We start from the raw sequence: 18507 nt of genomic DNA, 5'->3' as shown, positions 1-18507 counted from the left end.
TTTTAGATGAACAATTTGCATTCTACCCCTTTGACTTTCCCAGCGTAATTCATAGCAACTGCTGTGCGAGAGCAAGGGTTGTGTTTGTAAGTATATTGCAGTCTGCTCTTGATTTATGTTGCACTGAAATCCCACTGGGATGCCCGGCAAGCTCACTGTGTGACAGAAGTATCAAATCACTTCACAGGTGTGTTTTTCCCTGAAAAAGTTAGAGGATCTCACTTTCTGGGCACTTAAGTCACTTGACAGTAAAATTATTTTTAAGGGAGAGGAACTACATCTGGTTTATGAACTTCATCTCTGTATTAGCACATTTGTCCCAGCTACTTTTAAACTTTGTATTAATCATAGTGCAAACCAGATTTGACTGGTGTCACTAATGATTCCATATATCAAATGTGTTGTAGCTGTTATCTGATAATGGTTTCAGCATTCTGTTTTCGATTTGACACAGCTGTCTGGGAAAGTCATGAGTATGCCCTAAATGAATGACTGTTTTAGTTCTTTTTTTTTTTTTTTCTCTTTTCTGTTCACCTTTTACTTCTAATGCTGCCCTCTGCTTGTATTTTCTTCCCTAGAATATACCCCAAGATTTCTGGCTTTTTTTTCCTACTTTCTTCCTTTTGCCAGATGGAAGCAATTGATTAAAAAACATTAGTGCTTTTTTGGCTTAGTGTATTATCAGCAGACTAAGATCAGAACCTGTGAAGTTATATATTTCTTGAGATGACTCCATGTATTTAGTAAGTCTTTACTAAGACTAAGATGAAGTGCTTAATTGGAAGTGTTTCATATGACAGAAATTAAACACATTTGATAAAAAATGTGTGTCCAGGTTCTCTTGGATTTTATAGAGCTCTCTTGCAGGGATACTGGAGCAGTAGGTATTGCCACTTTTGAAAAATAGATGTCTGCAGTGAATTTTGTTAGAAGATACAAACAGTATTCCAATACATCATTTTTGAGTAGACTGTAGTCTACTCCAAGTAGACTAGAGCGTGCTTGCATGACCTTTTGTGCTAAAGTAGGCATAATAAATAATTCTTTAAAATGGAGTACAAATATTCTGTGACCAGCAGTTCCTGCTGTTCTCTGTCCTCCACTCAGCTGTAAAAAGAACTGGGCCTGGATTTTATTCCTCTTGAGTACCTTAGGAGTAAGCCAGGAAGAGTTCTTCAGGTGGTCTTGGCTGTTATACAGGGTTTAATTTTAAACTAAAAAGTGCTTTTGGCATTAAGGACCAGGGTGATATCAGGGTTGCCAGCAGTGCCATACAGAATTTTTGAATTTCATAGCTGGGTTTTGTATTGTTGATATTACTTCACTTTGACAGCAGTAGTCTGGGTTCCCAAGAAATAACAAATGTCAACTCAGTACTGTAATGAGTTCTTGGAGATTCTGTTATTGGATTTAGTAAGTTAATGAAACCACTGCTTGAGACCCACTTTAATGAATGTCTTAAAGATCTGCAGATCAGCAGGGATAAATAATAAAATGCTGAATTTGAAACTTTTTTCCTTACTAGTCAGCAGGAAGTTTGTGGTGCCAAGCTGCTGAGATGCAGTTCTGATGTGACAGCTGGGCTAGCTTTCCAAATGTTGTTCTGCCTGGGGAGGGTTTTTGTGTGTGTTGGTTTTTTTAGCTAGCTTTAGTTTTACTTACTACTGCTTTTTAATTCGGTGTAGATATTGACAACTGTGGCGGGGTGCTTCTGTTTGTCATTGTTACATTATTCCCTCAAAGAAAGTTTCAGTTGCAGTTTCATAAGTTTCTGGTCCCCTGGGAAATTTCCAGAGCGTTTAATACAGTGTTTAACTTCAGTATACTTTTTCATCTTTGAAACCTGAAGCATCTAAACTCCCACAGACTTTTCACAAAACTGAGATGCAGCTTGAGCAAAAGTTGTAATAAATCACCTACTCAGAAATCTGCATTTCTTACTGTATGTCATTGATAATTGTGCTGAATCAGATTTATTCTGTTCTATGCTGTTTGTCAAGGTGACTGCACACTAAGGGAGGCTGATCCTGTGTGTACTACACAAAAGCTGCTCATGTGGTAATTAACACAACTTATTATGAGACTAATGGAGGTTCTGAGAAAGCAGAAGCAAACAGATGGAGTGGGTGTTGGCATTGCACAGCAGGACTGCTTAGCTCTTCATAAGTGGGTCAGTAATCTAGAGCAGAGGCTAAATAAGTACAGAAGTCCTTTTGACACTAGCCCTTTAAGTAATTTGTAGTTATCTTGCTGAATCCTCCCAGCAAGCCAGTGGGATTCTAATCACATAATCCATGTGTATTCTGAAACTAAATTTTGGCATGTGAGTTCACTTTTCTAAAAGACATAATGAATTTGGTGGCATTTAAGAACTTGTCTTTGTGCTTTCTCATGCAGTTTTGACACAGGCAGAAGATGCAGTTAGTGTAGAAACAATGTGAGCATCCTTCCAATGGAGCAGTTTCTTCCTTCTTAGCCCGGATTATTCTTTTGACTCTCAGAATCCTGGAATAGTTTGGGTTGAAAGGAGCCTTAAAGATCATCTAGCTCCAGCTCCCCTGCCATGGCCATGTGCAGAGGCATCTTCCACCAGAGCTGCTTCCTCAAAACCCAGTCCACAAATGCTTTGTAACTAGTAATGGCTGAAATCCAAGCATTTAACAAACCAAACTATGCCATGTAGTGAATCAGATGGCATATTGATAGTCTTTGTTATTTAAGAAAGTTTTTTTTCAGTGGTAGCAGCATAGAGAATTGGAATCCAAAGTAGGGAAACACAGCTAGTTTCAGCATCCCAGTATTTTGGTGTGATCAGCTGAGTCATTTTTTTGTCTTAAAATATGCTTCATATTTTGCTTCTTTTAAATAATGCTTTATTTTATTTTTCCTTCTTTTAAATGAGACCAAAAGAACAGTTGCTTTTATAAAGTGCCTTATAATGTGAACTCACTTTACAGCTAATACAAAGAGTTTGGTTGGGTCAGGTTTGGAATAATACTGACCTGGACTGTTGTGGTTCCTATATTTTCAAAATTGGAAATTAATTAAAAAAGAAAAGCTAAGGGAAGAGAAGCTTGAATTTGGACAATTTTTTTGTTGATATTAATAGAAGTAGTTATATTACAGTTATTATATAAGGTTGTTTTTGATATTGTATGTGGAACTGTAGTTAACACTTGAATCTCAGCTTTAGTTGGAGGCCTTAGTTCCTGCAGAGGAGGCAGATTTTACTGCTGCTTTATATTAAATTGCATCACAAAAGCAGAGCAATGTTGACTGTTGATGGAAAGGACTCTGACAGATTTTTGGCTGAACTATGGTTTAAAAACCAGCTTTCTGAAATAGCAGCTCAGAGACTTTCTGCTGATGTGCTGGTACTGTGGAGGTGCCTCAGTCTCAGGTAAAATGCAGCTCTCCTGCTTCCAGAGCAGAGCAAGGGCTAATAGTCCTGTCAAGCTGCTGGTTTTCAGCCTTCTTTGCCATTAGAGTTTTTAGTACAATCTAATCTTCTATGTGCTGTCTGTCTCTCTTGTTTAACAGGAGGAGAGCTTCTCTGTGCCATGGTTTTTAGAAGCTTATTTTTGCTTGTTTTTCTGCAGCTTCCCAATTGTGACTTAGAGAGTGAGAGTAGGAATGTAGAGGATCTATGAAATTTACAGTTCATAGTTAGATTTCTAGAGCACCTGGCTTCTGCTTCCAATATGAGTTGAATTCTGAATTTTTGTACCCTTAAGAATCAAAGAAAAAACCCTACAATGGGTTCTGAGGTTTTGGGAATGTGGAAGATTGTGAGGGAATGTTGGGAATGTGAAGTAGACAGCTTCAGGCAAATGAAGTGATTGGTTGGAATTACTGATCAACTTCATTAATATTGGTGCTTCTTTTGAGGTTTTTTAGGATGAACTAGTAATATTTAAATATTTTAAAGCCACACTTGTATGGCTTTCACCTCATCCAGTAGTGAAGGCTGGCAATTTTTTTAACTGCTCTCATGGAATTGGTTGCACTCTGATTCTTCTGGGGAAATAATGTGTTGTTATTTAAGTGTTGCAGTCAGAATACCTTTCTGGTATTTTTTCCTAAAGAATGTAAAAACACAGCAGCATACAGTAATTGCATCTGAAGGCTGTAATGTTTTTGAGTTTGGTTGTTGTGTGGTTAGGGTTTTTTTGTGAAATAAATATCCATTTGACTCCTGAGCCTGAAAGACTGCTCTTGATGGTGAAGTGAATAATGCTATTGATACAGCTTCTTCTCTTAGGGTTGCTTAAAGTATCCAGGAAATAAGTCCAGTATATCTTAATTTTGCTGTACTTGCGATGTATTCTGCAATGCCTTAGTACGTAAAACTGCAGAATCTGATGAAAATTTATCAAACACATGAAAACAAGGCCATTTGGCATGATCAAAACCCTTTAAAGAAAATGTGTTCCTCTGTTATATTAATGTTGTTCCTTTGGTGCTTGCCTTGCAGCCTTTCCTCATTCCCTGCAGTGAGTTAGCACTGTGGATGAGACAAGGAGCCTGGGCATGGCTTATGGCACGTGTTAAAACCGTTTTTTGAAGGTTGGCTCTCTTTATTAGTTACTCTGAGTCTCTGAACATGGAACTGAGAGGTGCTGGTCACAAGAGTTAACAGCAGGAGCACTGGCAAAAAAATGCCCTGCTCAAAGATGGAGAAACTGGCTTGGAACTGCTGTTTGAAAACAAACAAATCTTTTTTGATTGATGCTTTTTTCATGCCTTTTTCTTCACATAACTGAGCAAAAAGTAAATTTAGGTGTAAAGAACATAGTTTTAATTGAAAAAAACCACTAAACCCTCTTCTACCAATTAGCATGTTTTCTTGAATTTCTTGGGGATATTTGTCAGGAAAGTGATCACATGGCTGCATGCAGTAACCTAGTTTTGGGAATACTTTTGATCACTAATAGAGCAGAGTTGTCAGGCTGATATGGCTTCTAGAACAGATTGTTTTCAGGCTTTAATATCTTTCCCCAAAATAGGTTACATCAGAGAACAGTACAGGTACTCCTTTGTTCCTTCTCAGGTTAAAGCCATAGGATATGAGCAATTTCAGCAATTAAACTGGGGAGCAGGGAAAGTTTCTCTGGGAACTCCTCTAGGAGAATTCCCAACATCTGCTAAGCTATGAGCAAGTTTGTAAAGGGGACAGCAGTAGGTGCTTGAGTTGGCAGAGTAAATCCTGAAATAACCCAGACAGAGGTGAAGCTTGTTTTCCCAGAAACAAACCTTGGCACTGTGTGATAGCTTGTAACAGAGATGGGACAATTCACTATTCAAACTGGGGGTGGACACTTGGTCCTCATAGTTTAATATATAAAAAATGTCCTCAAACTATGTAGTGTTTCTTAGCCTGGATGTGTTCAGTTAGATGTAAATTAGTTCTCTAAATGCATGAAAACTAAAGTTGAACTTCTTAAGCTTTCAAAAATATGTATAGATACTTAAGACAATGCTTCGAAGTTCCCTAAAGTACCATTTTTATTGCTGAGATTATAGGAATAATATGCTCATAAATTGTTTGTTGATAAACTGACTCCCTTTTCTCATGACAGGATTATTGAGGATGAAGCAGACCCCCCTCTGCTTTTCTCTTGTTGGAATTTCAATTTAAAAAATTCTGTGTAACAAAGCCAAAGAAATCTTTTCTGGAAGTATGGCAAGAAGCAGCTGAGATTTTGGGGGGTATTGGCCAAGATAGCTTCAGAATCTTTTGCTCCTCCTTGTGATATCTGTTGCTGTGAATACATTGGATGTGTTCATTGGAGAGGGGCAGCAGGAGGATCAAACTGCCCTTGCTCTGCAATCTCATTATTATGGTGGAACTTAAATAGTGTTCTCTGTAGAAGATGAAGGATGTGGTTATAGACAAAATGATGCTGCCCTAATTATCTAAAATGACAAACTTTACGCTGCAAAACACCTTTAGATGCTGCATGGACATTCAGTGGGAAATAAAAATTCACATAAGGTTTGACTTCAAGTCTCCCAGAAACTGAATGTGTAAACTTGAGTTTACCAATTAATATGGCAATGTTGGTAATGTTATCATGTAAAATACTGCTATTCCTTCTTTTATTAACCTTTTCAATATAATTGCCACATTATAGTCTAAAAGCAAATTTTATTAGTTTTCTCCTATTTGATTTATGATGATGTTATATTTCGTGTGTGGAGTAGGACTCAGGATTAATATTAGCACAAGGTAATGCTTTTTTTTTTTCTCCTCTGATAGCTTAGTTTTCTTCTACTGCTACCACTTCCTACTGGAACAGTCTCTCTCTCCAAGGAGAGAGCCTTAGAGCCCCTTAGGTACCTTAAATGGACTAGAAGAGAGGGACTTTGGACAAGGGCCTGCAGGGACAGGACACAGGGAATGGCTTCCCAGGGCCAGAGGGCAGCGCCAGCTGGGATCTGGGGAAGGAATTGGTGGCTGTGAGGGTGGGGAGGCCCTGGCACAGGGTGCCCAGAGCAGCTGTGGCTGCCCCTGGATCCCTGGCAGTGTCCCAGGCCAGGTTGGATGAGGCTTGGAACACCCTTGGGATAGTGGAAGGTGTCCCATGGCAGGGGGTGGAATGGGATGAACTTTTTACTGAAATTAAGAATAGCAATTGTGTTCAAGAGTAATTGAATGAGGTTTAATTACAAATACTAAAACATAACTGTTGACTTGTTCTGTGGCACAGCTGTGGCTGGTGGTAAGGACTGAATTGCTGTAGCTGAGGTTAAGCTTTGGTGTAGACATAGCTCAGGTTACAGGCTCTTATAATGATGTCATCCTGAAAAAGGAAGTCTTAGAGTATTAAACAAAGATACTTAGAGCTGCCAGTTTTAAGCTCGTGCAATTCAGGAAGCCATGTGACTTACCCACATAATTTGTTAGAGCTGGTGTGCCAAGCAGAGAGTATTGGCATGTCATTTGAGCTAGGTCAATGTGTAAAAATACAAATGTGCAAGGTACTTAGCAAAATGCTGTACAGTTCAAAGGAACTGGTCTCTCGAGTCAGGAGGAAGAAATGTTGAATTTTGAGGATTACATTGTATACTGACTGGAAATCTGGATAAAGGCTGGGGGAATGTGGATTCTGGCCTTGGTTTTGCTGCCTTTTCCCAGGTAACCTAAGTTTTATTTGCTGTCATTTTTTTTCTGTCTATAAATGTAGTTTGGGGTTTTTTAAGGATTGTAATAATGCCACCTTCACTGTTACAAGGTGTATTAATTGTTTAGGGAGTAAACTTAAAGTATTTTTTGCTGTTGGAGTATCAGTGATGTGAAAGCAAATTTGAGGATGAAAATGTGAGTGAGTGGAATTTGTGGAAAGTTGTTTGTTCAAGTAAATGCTGCTCTTCATTAGGATTGCTTTAATGGTAGAGAAGCAGGAAAAGTCTGAATCAAAAACAAATGTTAAAGTAAGTGTTAAAGCTTGCTGGATTTTTTTTTTTTTTTTAATATACAATTAATTGTCAGGTTAACAACTGATGCTGAGGCTACTTGTCTTTACTTTAGCAACTTAGCTGCACAGTAGGTTCTGGTAGAAAGCTCTGACTAGGAAGAGTAATACCTGCATCTTGACAGTTCATGCTGCCATTAAGAAGAGATATTAGTCACTCTAAAAAAATATATTTACTGTGCTTTATTGTCAATACTGAGCCCCAAATTATCTCATAAATAGTTGTTATTTTTTCTCCAATAAAGGAATCAGTCTTTTTCCAGCCTCAGTCTATGCTAAACTGTTCCCTAGCTTCCTGTGGTAACTCATGCCTTTATAACTGGCCAGCTATTCAGTGTGGTGAGGATTCTTCTCATTATATTCTTCTTGTGTGGAAGTCAGCCATTTCAGTTTTCTTGGTACTGTAACAAAACACCTGAGTGCTGTTTGTACTAGAGTGAATGTTTTATGACAACTCCCACCCAATTTTACAGGAAAAACTTCCCAAATATGCAGCTCAGGCTGTTAGCCTAGGGAGAATTTATATGCTAAACAAGATACTGCAGTTCCTTTACTGCTGCAGCTTTGAACACAAATAGCTGGTTAATAGGCTCCCTACTGATTTAATCCCACTTGTAATGTACACCTGCTAATTTAATAAAAGTAATTTCCCATGTCTTGTTTACTACTTGAGGTTTGTTTTTTTTTTTTTTTTTCACTTACTCTGACTCAGTCGCACTGCTGATTGGTGGGAAGCTTCTAAAATTTACTGTGTGCAATGCCATAGTCTCATCATGAACAGCTTTCTTTGGCTTCTGTCATGTTGCATTGTTTGAAGCCGACTGGCAGGATACAAGAGAACAATCGGGAGCTGGAGTAAGTTCACATCTCGCTGCATATGCTTTAAAATTGGCAGAAGAACAATGAGGTTGGGGAAATCCCCTTGAACAAGTGCTGCACAGTAATCTGACTTCAGCGTTTGTGCAGAAAAGATCCTCCAAACCTGTGGCTTTTCGTGGCAAAATGTAGGGGCAAGTCTTAGAACTAGAGCTGAAATTTTTCATTTAGAATCTTTGCACAGAATTGCAAGTAAACAGGCGACTTTTTCAGTGCTTGATTTGTTCTTGAGTGTTGCATAGAGAAAAGTCTGGTGCAAACGAAGTGTACTCAGTTTTGCTTAAATGCAGAATTTCAAAGTTACTGTTTAGTTCAATTAGTGAGTTACCTCCCAGAACTGGTCTTTACTTCCCATTAGTTTTGTGGAAGGCTTCAAGTTGAGTTCCTCTGGTATTTAAGTAATTTCAATCCATGCTGTAGTTTTGAAGGTTTGAACATGAAGAAAGGCTTATACCAACTGATGTGGAATCTTGCAGCTTTGTGACACAGAAAGTTGTGTTTGAAATGTTTTCTGGCTCAGGTATTTGGCTGAAAAAGCCTTGTCTCTAATAGACTACTCTAATGTTCATCTCATGGACTCCAACTGCATTTTTCAGGAGTGGCTTCTGAACCTTGCAGTGTTTGCATAAACCTGTAACAGCACAGCCTCCAGTCACCCAAGCTCATTGATCATTCTTTACTCTCTTTATGTCATAAATATCCCCTTCCACTATAGTGGGGGGAACTTGCATATAAACTTAACAGCTATACCAGGGAAAGGAATTCAGATGTTTCCATACCCATGCATTCCACAAAACCCGCAACAAAAATTATTTTTCAGTTCTTTTGCATTTTAATTTTGAGTGTTCTGTTTGTCCCATGTACCTGTCTTGTAGACTGATGCCTTGTCTAAACACAGTTAGTACCCAAAAATTTGCTGTCCACTGTATGTCTCAACGAGATGAATATAGGGGGAAAATGGAAGGCCTCTACCTAGTGCAAGCTGCTTTAATGGCAGTCATTTAAAAAATTCTATAATTCTGTTCACTGACAGGAAGACTGGAGTTGAGTGCCGATGTGTTTGTTGATCCTCTGGGAACCCCTCAATGTTTTGGCTAACAACCACAGACATTCCAAGAAGGATTTAAGCAGCTTTCCTTCCAGCAAAATCCATGTACTTGTTAACTTAAATGTTAATGTTCCTTAAGCCTTTGAAACTCCCATCTTTTTGGCTGCTGCAGGACAGAGGGAGAGAGAGCAGGGCAGCTGCCACCTCAGCAGAGGGCAGGTGGTGGTAAATTGGGCCTGACTTCTGGTATGTGGAGTGAGGAAAATAAACTGTTGGATGTCCTGGGAAAGTGTTTTACCTATTAAGCAATTGGATGTGAGGCAAGAGCACTTGTGGGCACGGTCTTCAGATGCATTTTTGGGCGTGGATCATGAGCAAGATGTCAAAGACTTCAGGACTTAACCGAGGTCTTAACACATCCTTCCTGCCTAAGCTCTAGTCAGCAAAGCTCAGGAAGTGAATTTGGTTCATTCTAGAGGTATCTCCTGCATATTCCTTATTCCAATGACAGTATCTGCTGTAGGGTCCCATGTTCTCTTCTGAGGGCCTGAGGAGTGTAGAGGCTTCTAGTGAGGCACTTTGGCTATTACCTTCCTGATTTTGCCTTACCAAAAACATAAAAAGTAATATTATACCTAAGCGAACATGAAAAGTGTATTTTAAAAATAAAATACTGATTTATTCTATCTGAACAATGCAACTCTTCAAGGCTTTTTTCTTGCTAGTTGTGAATTTTCTTTATTTTTGTCATGAAATATGGGCATTGTTAGTTTTGATAATGTTGTTGTCAGACATAATTCTGTATTTTTTTGGCAAACAATGGTGTCACAAGTACCATTCAGTTCTCTGCCTCAGTCTGTTGCTCGGGGAAGCTTTCTCTAAGTCTCAAAATTTAACTTGATTTGAAATTCCTTATAGGAAACACGATTTAGCTATATAATAGTGAGTGTTTCTTTAAATTTTCATGAAGACAAGTCTGTTGTTTGGGATGTGGATCAAGGTCAGTGCTTCAGCAGTTTTCTGCCAGGTGTGCATGGCTTGGGCTGCAGCAGGAATTGTGGTGGCCTCCCTGCACTGAGCACCTTATAGCATATAACCTCTGTTTTTCTTCTTGGGTTTCTCAAGATGGGTGTGTAATTTGTAGCGGCTGTCCAAAGGAAGGTTCAGTTTGAAATTAGGTATTTGAAGATCCTGTAACTGTTGTTCTAAGTGTGATCTTTTTGCCAAGGTAACATACATTTTGAAGACTGTGGACAAATACCTTGAAGGGCTGGTCTCTGCCCTTCACTACATCAAATACACCGTAGTTTGAGAAGGTGAATCAAAATATCTCATGTTTTCTCAGCTTTTTCTCAGCTGTCCATCAGTTGCAAAACAGCCCATGCAAGTGGTAGCATCAGTCACTCACCCACTTGGAGAATGATGGACTACTTGATAAAAAAAAACTTTGACTTGGCCCTTGCTTGGTACCTGTTAGCTTGTGGGGAAAGCTTTCACCACACCTATGATGACTAATAGTGGTTAGAGAACTCGAGATAAAGGTCATTTTTTAATATCTGTTGAAAGTATGATCTTCTGAGAGATTTGTCTGCTGTTAACAAACCAATTTGTTGTGGATATATCAGCCAATTTTGTGATGGATAGGTCTTCATATACAGGTAATTTGTCCTTGGATATTTCAGATTTTCAGGTCTGTAAAGAATGATACAGTATTAACCTGTGAAAATGCGCTGGGTGTCATCTCAACCCACTGCCTGCTATTAGCATAGAGTAGTTTAGGTTTCTAAAGATGTGATACTGCAGCAGTTAGAAAACCATTATTGGATGTAACAGTGCAACATATAAAAGCAGTGTGGAATTCAGAGTTGCCATTTCAAGAATGCCGTCTCAAAGCATAAACATCCATGTTCTCAGTACATGTGGATTCACATGTTAATATTGTTGGTTTTGTTAAACTTGCAACCTTCAGTAGATACAGGGCATCTAGGAGTGATTGGTGTTGATGGCTGTTTTGGAACATGTGACTGGGGGCAGCTTTTCTGTGTTTAGGTTCCTCTTATCTCCAGTTTAGACTGCTTTAGTGTTTGTGAGATGCAGAGCTGCTGAAAGCCGTGGTGTTTGGTGGAGAGTAGGGAACTGCAGGGCAAGTTTCCCAGCAAAGCTGTTAGCTCATGAATTTCCGTGGGCTGCTTTTGGATGCTCCTCTTCTTTGGTCTTTGAGCATAAGACTTGTGGCCAGCTCCCTGCTGAGTCGTGCAGGAGGCTGAGCTGCATTGCATGCCTTTTATTTCTCAGTCCTGACACCACCTCTGTGTTGCTTGACCTTGTTGTTTAGAGGTTTTCAGGCTCTACTCCTCACTTGCCTTTGAGCAGAGAGTAGGAGCTCCTTGATAGGATCTGTGTCTGCACAGACCGTATGGACAGTGAGAAAAGAAAGTCGTATTTTTCTTCAGCTTGGTTTCCATGGCATCCTGGAAAAATTGCTCTTGAACTTCGAGGGGCTGTCCTTCCAGGATCTCCTGGTATTGAGGGAAAAATAAAGGTAGCAACAGATTTGTTGTTGGCTGCTTTATTCTATCTGACAGCACTGGGCTAGCACGTCAGGATTTAGGAGAAGGGATGATAATAAAGTGCTTTGAAGAAACTTATATCTGTATTTTTGCCTATGTAGGCAGTTTGTTGCACATGTGACCAGGAAGATGTGTGCCTTTAGGAAAGGTAACAGAAGTATATATACTGTTCATCAAGATCATTTGTTGGCCTGGCAGTCAGCTGAACCTGAGAAAACTAGCTGCTGGCCCTGGAACAAGCACTGGGCAGCTCAAATGTTGGGCTCTTAACAGTGTCTTTTGTACATCACGTTCCACTTTCGTGTCCCCTGTGGACACATCCTTGAAGTTTTAATCTGAAGTAAACGGGAGTTATTCAATGACTTTTTTTTTTTCTTTTCCCACAGTGTTAGAGAGGTTAATTGCATCCTGTGCCTCCTGCTTTTCTGGCTATTTTGATGTGTTAATTTTTTTAGCATACATCCATTTATAAGGAAGGTTATTAAGTCATTTTCCTTGGTTCAGGTGCTGCATTTTGTATTTGATGTAATGGTTTTGAATATACTTTATAAAATTCTATGTAAACTTTATTCGTAAAAGCATTCTGAAAGATGAGAGGTTGTGTAGTGGTTCCTGATTTATATTCCACTAAATATGCACATACATAAATGTATCTTTCTTGGCTGTAGTGTGTCCTGAATGTGCATGTGGGGTGGAGGGAGGCAGGGAGATAAGGCAGTGTTAGAGTTTTCAGCAAGTAACCTGTGTCTTCAGCCTGAAGCATAAAGGCCTGTTTTTGCATTCTGGGCAAGGAAGAAAAACTGTTTTTAAATTACTTTTAGTAACTATATAAGGCCAGTTGCTTAAATCAGTACATTTAAGGGGTTAGAGATACCTGAGGAGGCACTCCTAGTTGCAGATGCTTCAGTGCCTAGACCACATTTTTACTCTTGTTGAGTTTGTGCTGAGAGGGAAATCTGTGCTTTCAGTTATGCAAGAATATTCAGTCCAGGGCTTTGTAAGACATTACTTAATATCCTTTTCCTAGACCTGCCAGGCTCTGTTTCTGCTTTGAAGAATGGAAGATTCTGGTGGCAAACTACCTATAACTATCTGAACTATCCACCTATAGTTATGTGTAAATGCATATAAATATTAATTTACTCTGGTTGCTAGTACTGCCCCTTAACAGAACTTTTATAGGGGTCTGCTTTTCTACCCCAGGGTCTATCACAGAATTCTCTCCGTGGAAGAACCTTTCTCCAACTCCTCTGAAAGGGGAGTGCCATCACAGAGCAGTGTAGATAATTTTCAAAAAGAATTCATACCTGTGGTTTTTATTTAGCATTTGTTAACTTATGAGCTCATCCCTCTAGCAGGTGATTGCAAGAGAAATCATTATTTCGTAATGAATTGCAGAGTCTTTACATATTCACTGGGATGATAATGAGATCTCTGTAACTCGATGTCATTGACAAGCAGGAATGAACTGCTGTAGCTTTGAGTCATTCTGTTTGATGAATGTGTGTGCTGGGTTCTGTACACTAAAGTGAGCAGGTGACATTATATCACTGTAATATGGGATGCTGGACGTGCAAGTGAAAGCATTGATCGGTTCTGCAGGGGTGCAGAATGATTTGAAGGAGGAGTATGGTCGATATGTTGTGAAAGGAACTTAGCCTTCATGTCGGTGTTGCAGGTTGTTTTAGTCTTTCCTAAGTGAGCATAGTGCAAGTAACCTTTCCCTCTGACCCCCACCATGGGGAATAGAAACAGAAGTAACATTCATTTCAGTAGTTGGGCCACTTAAGTCAACCAGACTGCATTTTAGAGTGTTTGTTCAGGCTGTGGCTGTACAGCTTGCTGAGGTGCTGCTTGGGAAGACAGGTGATATAGTTAGCATTGCTCCTCTCTGGTTTGTAGGGATTTTAGGCTGCAGTAGGGTAAAGTGCTTATTGTCAGTATACAGAAAGGATTATAAAATCAGAATATAAAAGCAGCTACACATATTTTCATTTCAAACCCAGAATTAAGGAAACCATGATCAGGCAGATTTGGTAGGAACTGTGCTGAGTGCAGTATTCATGTATGTATTTAAGCCAGTGAACTTTAATTGCAGACATAGTTTAATCTCTGTTAGACCTAAGCCTTTCAATTCAGTCTTCCCTGTTACTGGAGACTTTGAGACCATTTCTGATCTAACTCCTGAGTCTTGGTGTATCTCCTTAGCTGTTCTTGAATCTCAGTTGCATTAGGAAGAATGTAACTGGTATGAGAGGAAGGATTCTCTTCTTCCATACATCAATTCACTGGTCCTTTCCTCAGAGGTAGAATCAGTGGAGTGTAATGGGCAGCGAATTCACAGGAATGCAGCTTCAGTGTAGCCACCCCAGTGATAAACTGGAGGCTGAGTCAGTGTTGTGGTGTTCCTGCCTTGGTTTCCTGCTCACTACATTTCTCTTGGACCTAAGGCATTACATAGCAAGATCTGTTGTTTTAAGAACAAGGGTACAGATCTTGTATATGAGGTACAGATCTCAAGTTCAACCTGTTTTCTCAGGTAAATTTTACAGAGGCTTTGTAAGCCATGAGCAGTGCTAAAGCTCTGGCATTGCCCATTTGCTATGAGAAAATGGGGTTCCATAAGTCTAGTGGTCATTTCTTACTGCTATAACTCCAGTTTGGATAGCTTGATGTAGCTCTTGAAGCAAATTTTCTGCTTCTTTTCTGCCTGCTTGACAAAATAACAGTCAAAGTTGTAAGCCTAGTAAGTGTTAGGCTGGTATAAAGATATCTGTGTGCTTTTATAAGTAACTTCTCTAATGCAAGTGCAGATCTGATAATTTTTGTATCTGTTGTATTTTTTCTTGTTCATTATTTGAGTAAAAACAAGGTGAAAACCAGTGTCAGGGTCACTTCTGTAGGGAAGACTTTGCATGAGAATTCTAGAATTGGAAAACTTTTTTTGATTCTCATCTCCCATTTTAAAACAGATAAAATGAGTACTGTCATTGATTACTGAATTTATTTTTTATTTCAACCATATCTCCAGCACTACAAATGCCTCAGAAGATGTAGGGACAGACAAATTAGATTCAGTGGGAGAAATGCTCATGATTATAAGATGCAGGAGAAAGGCAAATGGAGAAGATTGTCTTGAACATGAACTTGGCAGACTTGTTAGTGGCTGCAGATTCTGAAGGATGTGAAAGATTCAGGAAGGATATTAGGGGCTCAGTGTAATACTTCACAAATAAGCAAATTAAATGTCCAAGACCATTCCTGTAATGTTTTCTGTATAATGTGGGCTTTGACTAGCACTGTGCTATTTGCATTTCAGGTTTTATTTGTCGTATTTCTAGTGCTACCAGTTTGGGTAAAGAGGAGGCTACTGACTGAATTCAGTGCCTTTTAGCTCTTTTAGAGCTGTTCCACTTTGCAAGACTTTGGAGAAAAAGTGTTTCACTTCAGTTGTATATGAATTGTGACAGTATTTAACAACTTCTTTATAGAGTTTCTGGTTCTTCATATGTAAATATCTTTGAAGTGGTTCTGCCTGCATTCATCTGATGTTTTACTTGTTGCAAGCACTTCATTTAGTACGAAAAGTACCTTAAGCACACAGCATTGCCAACACTGTAAATAGTGTTAGGATAGTTATTTGTTCATTCTGTTTCTCAGTAAAAAATGGTAATGAATTCATAGTAGCAACAACCTGTAATATACCTAGATCAGCCCAAGCACTGTGAGTGATAGTTTTGGTGCACACAGGATACTGATTAAAACTCTGCTTGCTTCAGGTTTTTCACCTACAGCCTCAAATGAACATTTCTATAAATGTGAGTATTGTTGACAAGATTTATTACCTTTATCCCTGGTATCTCCTACTTTGCAAATGCTCTTGAGGAAAGTGCAGGGATATCTTGGAGTATGTGCAGTGCTATCTGTAGACAACAGCTTGTTGATGCTGTGGCCATGAATATCTGGACAATACTTGCACATACTTGCTTGGATCTGCAGATCAATACATCTGGCTTTTACCTGCGTTGAGAAACTGATCCTAATTAAGCAGCCTATGCTGAGTACCAGTAGGCTTTAATAGTTGGCATCTGGACGTGAGTGAGGGGATTGTGGATCGATCTGTGTATATACATCTCCAACTGCTGATGTTTCTACTTTGGAATTACTGCTGCTGCAAGCCAAGATGCCAATGTGTTTCTGTATTCACTGAGATGAGGGTGTGCAGTAACAGGTCATCTTGCCCCGTGCAGTGTTCTCCTGCAGTGTCCTTTACCACCTGATCACATCAAATACAAGAACTTGGTTTTGGGCAGGGAGTTCCAGTTGATATGAGGTCCACTTGTATTTTGGACTCATGAAGATCACAGTGTATTTCTTTAAACTGTATCATTCATGTAGGTTTTTTTCTTGTTGTTATGGATTTTGATAGGGATGTTATTCCTCTGATGGAGATACACTACATTAAAACAATTTTATTGTTTACTCATGAGCGTAGCACAAACTGTTTGTCCATGTTCATTTGTCATGGGCAGATGAATAATTTATCTGTATTTGCATCAGGAGTTGGTAGTCTGGTTTTTGTAGTAGACGTACAGTTAACTGTTATTCCACTAAGTGGAGCAATGACTGGGAACATCATCTGTGCCATGTAGATGAGGCAATACAATATTTAGAGATTATCTTCAATAGTTGGGGTTTTCCTGTGTCCACATTTTTCTTCTGCATGTCAGTGTTTTCTGTCTTACTGAATAAAGACAGTCAATTTTGGCATTTTGTCTGAAAATCGTGAAGTCTTTGCTGCAGCTCATTGCTGTGTGGGTAATTTCTTGCCCAGAGTACAGGTTTTTTGGAACTCAGATTTTCCTGTTGAAGGAAATGATGAAATGGAAGAAGTGAAGGCATACTGTGTACTGTTGCATGCTGATAGCCACATTAAAGATTCTTCTTGCCAGAATTGCACATCATATGAGATGATGCTCCGTCTAAGCAGATAAAAAGTCAAGTTGAAACGCCAGCTCTTAAAACCCTTTCCATTCCGGGAAAGGTTCTGGCAGAAGTAACTTTGATTCCGATGTATAAACTTGTCTGATCCTTTCTTTACCACATCAGTCCTCTAGTCAGTCCTAAAGAGTCCCAAACCCCAGTTGTCCCAGGTTTACTGTGTAGTAGCTTAACCACATGCCTGCTAGATTTGAGCTTTTCTCTAGTAGTGCCTGGGTCTCCAAGAGAAATTCTTATTCCTTGAAAATATTTTTTTCAGCATTTCTTATTTCTCTAGGAAGTAGTTGTCTCTTGTTAGACCTCCACATCACCTGGGAAACAGAGCCAAATTGGTGCTTTATATCCCTGAAGTATCTCAGAATAAATTCACTTACTTGTGGATTCTGCAAAAGTAACAATTTATTGTTCAAGCACTGAGTGGCAAAGGCCACAGAAAATGGTGATTTGCTATTGGAAGCTGCTGTTGAAAAGATTAAAAGCTTTTGTATTGTTGATCAAATGTTGACTTGTTCCTGTCAACAAATTGTTTTGAGAACAGCACTGAAAATACTCTTTAGATTGAAAGTGTCCAGGAGAGAAGGAAGTACATTAGTTTTAAACTTGTGTTTTGGAGTGTATTTAAACACTGTACAGGAAAGATTTAGGTACAGTGACACAGAAGCCAAATTATATTTTGAAAACGATGATGGCTTACCAATGATACAGTGTACAGCAAGTTCAATACCAAACCCCCTTGTTTGGTAAGATACAAAGCCTGAAGTGTGCTTCCAGGCTTCAGCTTGAGTGCTTACTGAAGGTGAAATGGTGATATGTCTTGGCTGCCTCTCTCCTAATAAATTAAACGTGCCTGGGAACAATCCAGGCACCATCCAACTGGCTCAGGACTGCCTTGTCCATTCTCTTCAGCCCTTAGCTAGCAGAGCAGGGGAGCTGCATCTGAATTGTCCACTGTGAGTGCGACTCACAAACCTGGGAATTGTGTGGGAGAGCAGTAATTGGCACAGCCTGGTGCTGGGGAATGTCCTAGCTGCTTTCTAGCATACGTGGTCATGTTCCAGGGCTGGGGAATATTTCCAGACAAGGCTTGACTTATGAGTACAGATGTTAGTACTTGATTCTCCTGAAACTTTTATGGACTAAGGCACGGAAATGGCTCTTTGCATCACACAGGATTTTGGATGCCTCAGAAAGCTGTATTTAGGAGTGAGTGATTCTCGTTTATTGTGAGGCAATAATTCTGCACTACTGTAAATCTCTACCTCCTGCCTTACTTTCAGATGGTTTTAGGGGTGGTTAAAACATCTTTCAGGATTCAGTCACCTTTCCAGCACCATCTTTTAGGGATGAGTAGACATGCTTGCCCTCTGTCAGTTGATGGCTTGTGTATGAATGAACATACTGTGGCCTTTCATGGAAGTACTGTGTATGAAGTATGGTTTTTAGAGTTGTGAGGAATTTAGTTTTCATCTGGTGTGCGTGTTTCTGAATTTTAAGAGTCTTGATTTATTGCCTGGGTAACGTGGTGAGGGGATGGTTT

General features: G+C 39.4%; 1 protein-coding gene across 6 annotated transcripts in view; it reads left to right on the top strand.

The window, feature by feature from the left end:
- Positions 1-18507, top strand: part of SMAD2 (SMAD family member 2) — a 49783-nt gene that overhangs the window by 11802 nt on the left and 19474 nt on the right. The window lies entirely within an intron of this gene.

Source organism: Sylvia atricapilla, chromosome Z (genome assembly GCF_009819655.1).
Source record: "Sylvia atricapilla isolate bSylAtr1 chromosome Z, bSylAtr1.pri, whole genome shotgun sequence".
NCBI lineage: Eukaryota > Metazoa > Chordata > Aves > Passeriformes > Sylviidae > Sylvia > Sylvia atricapilla.
Note: the sequence above shows the minus strand (reverse complement) of the source record. Positions and strands in the feature narration are given on the sequence as shown.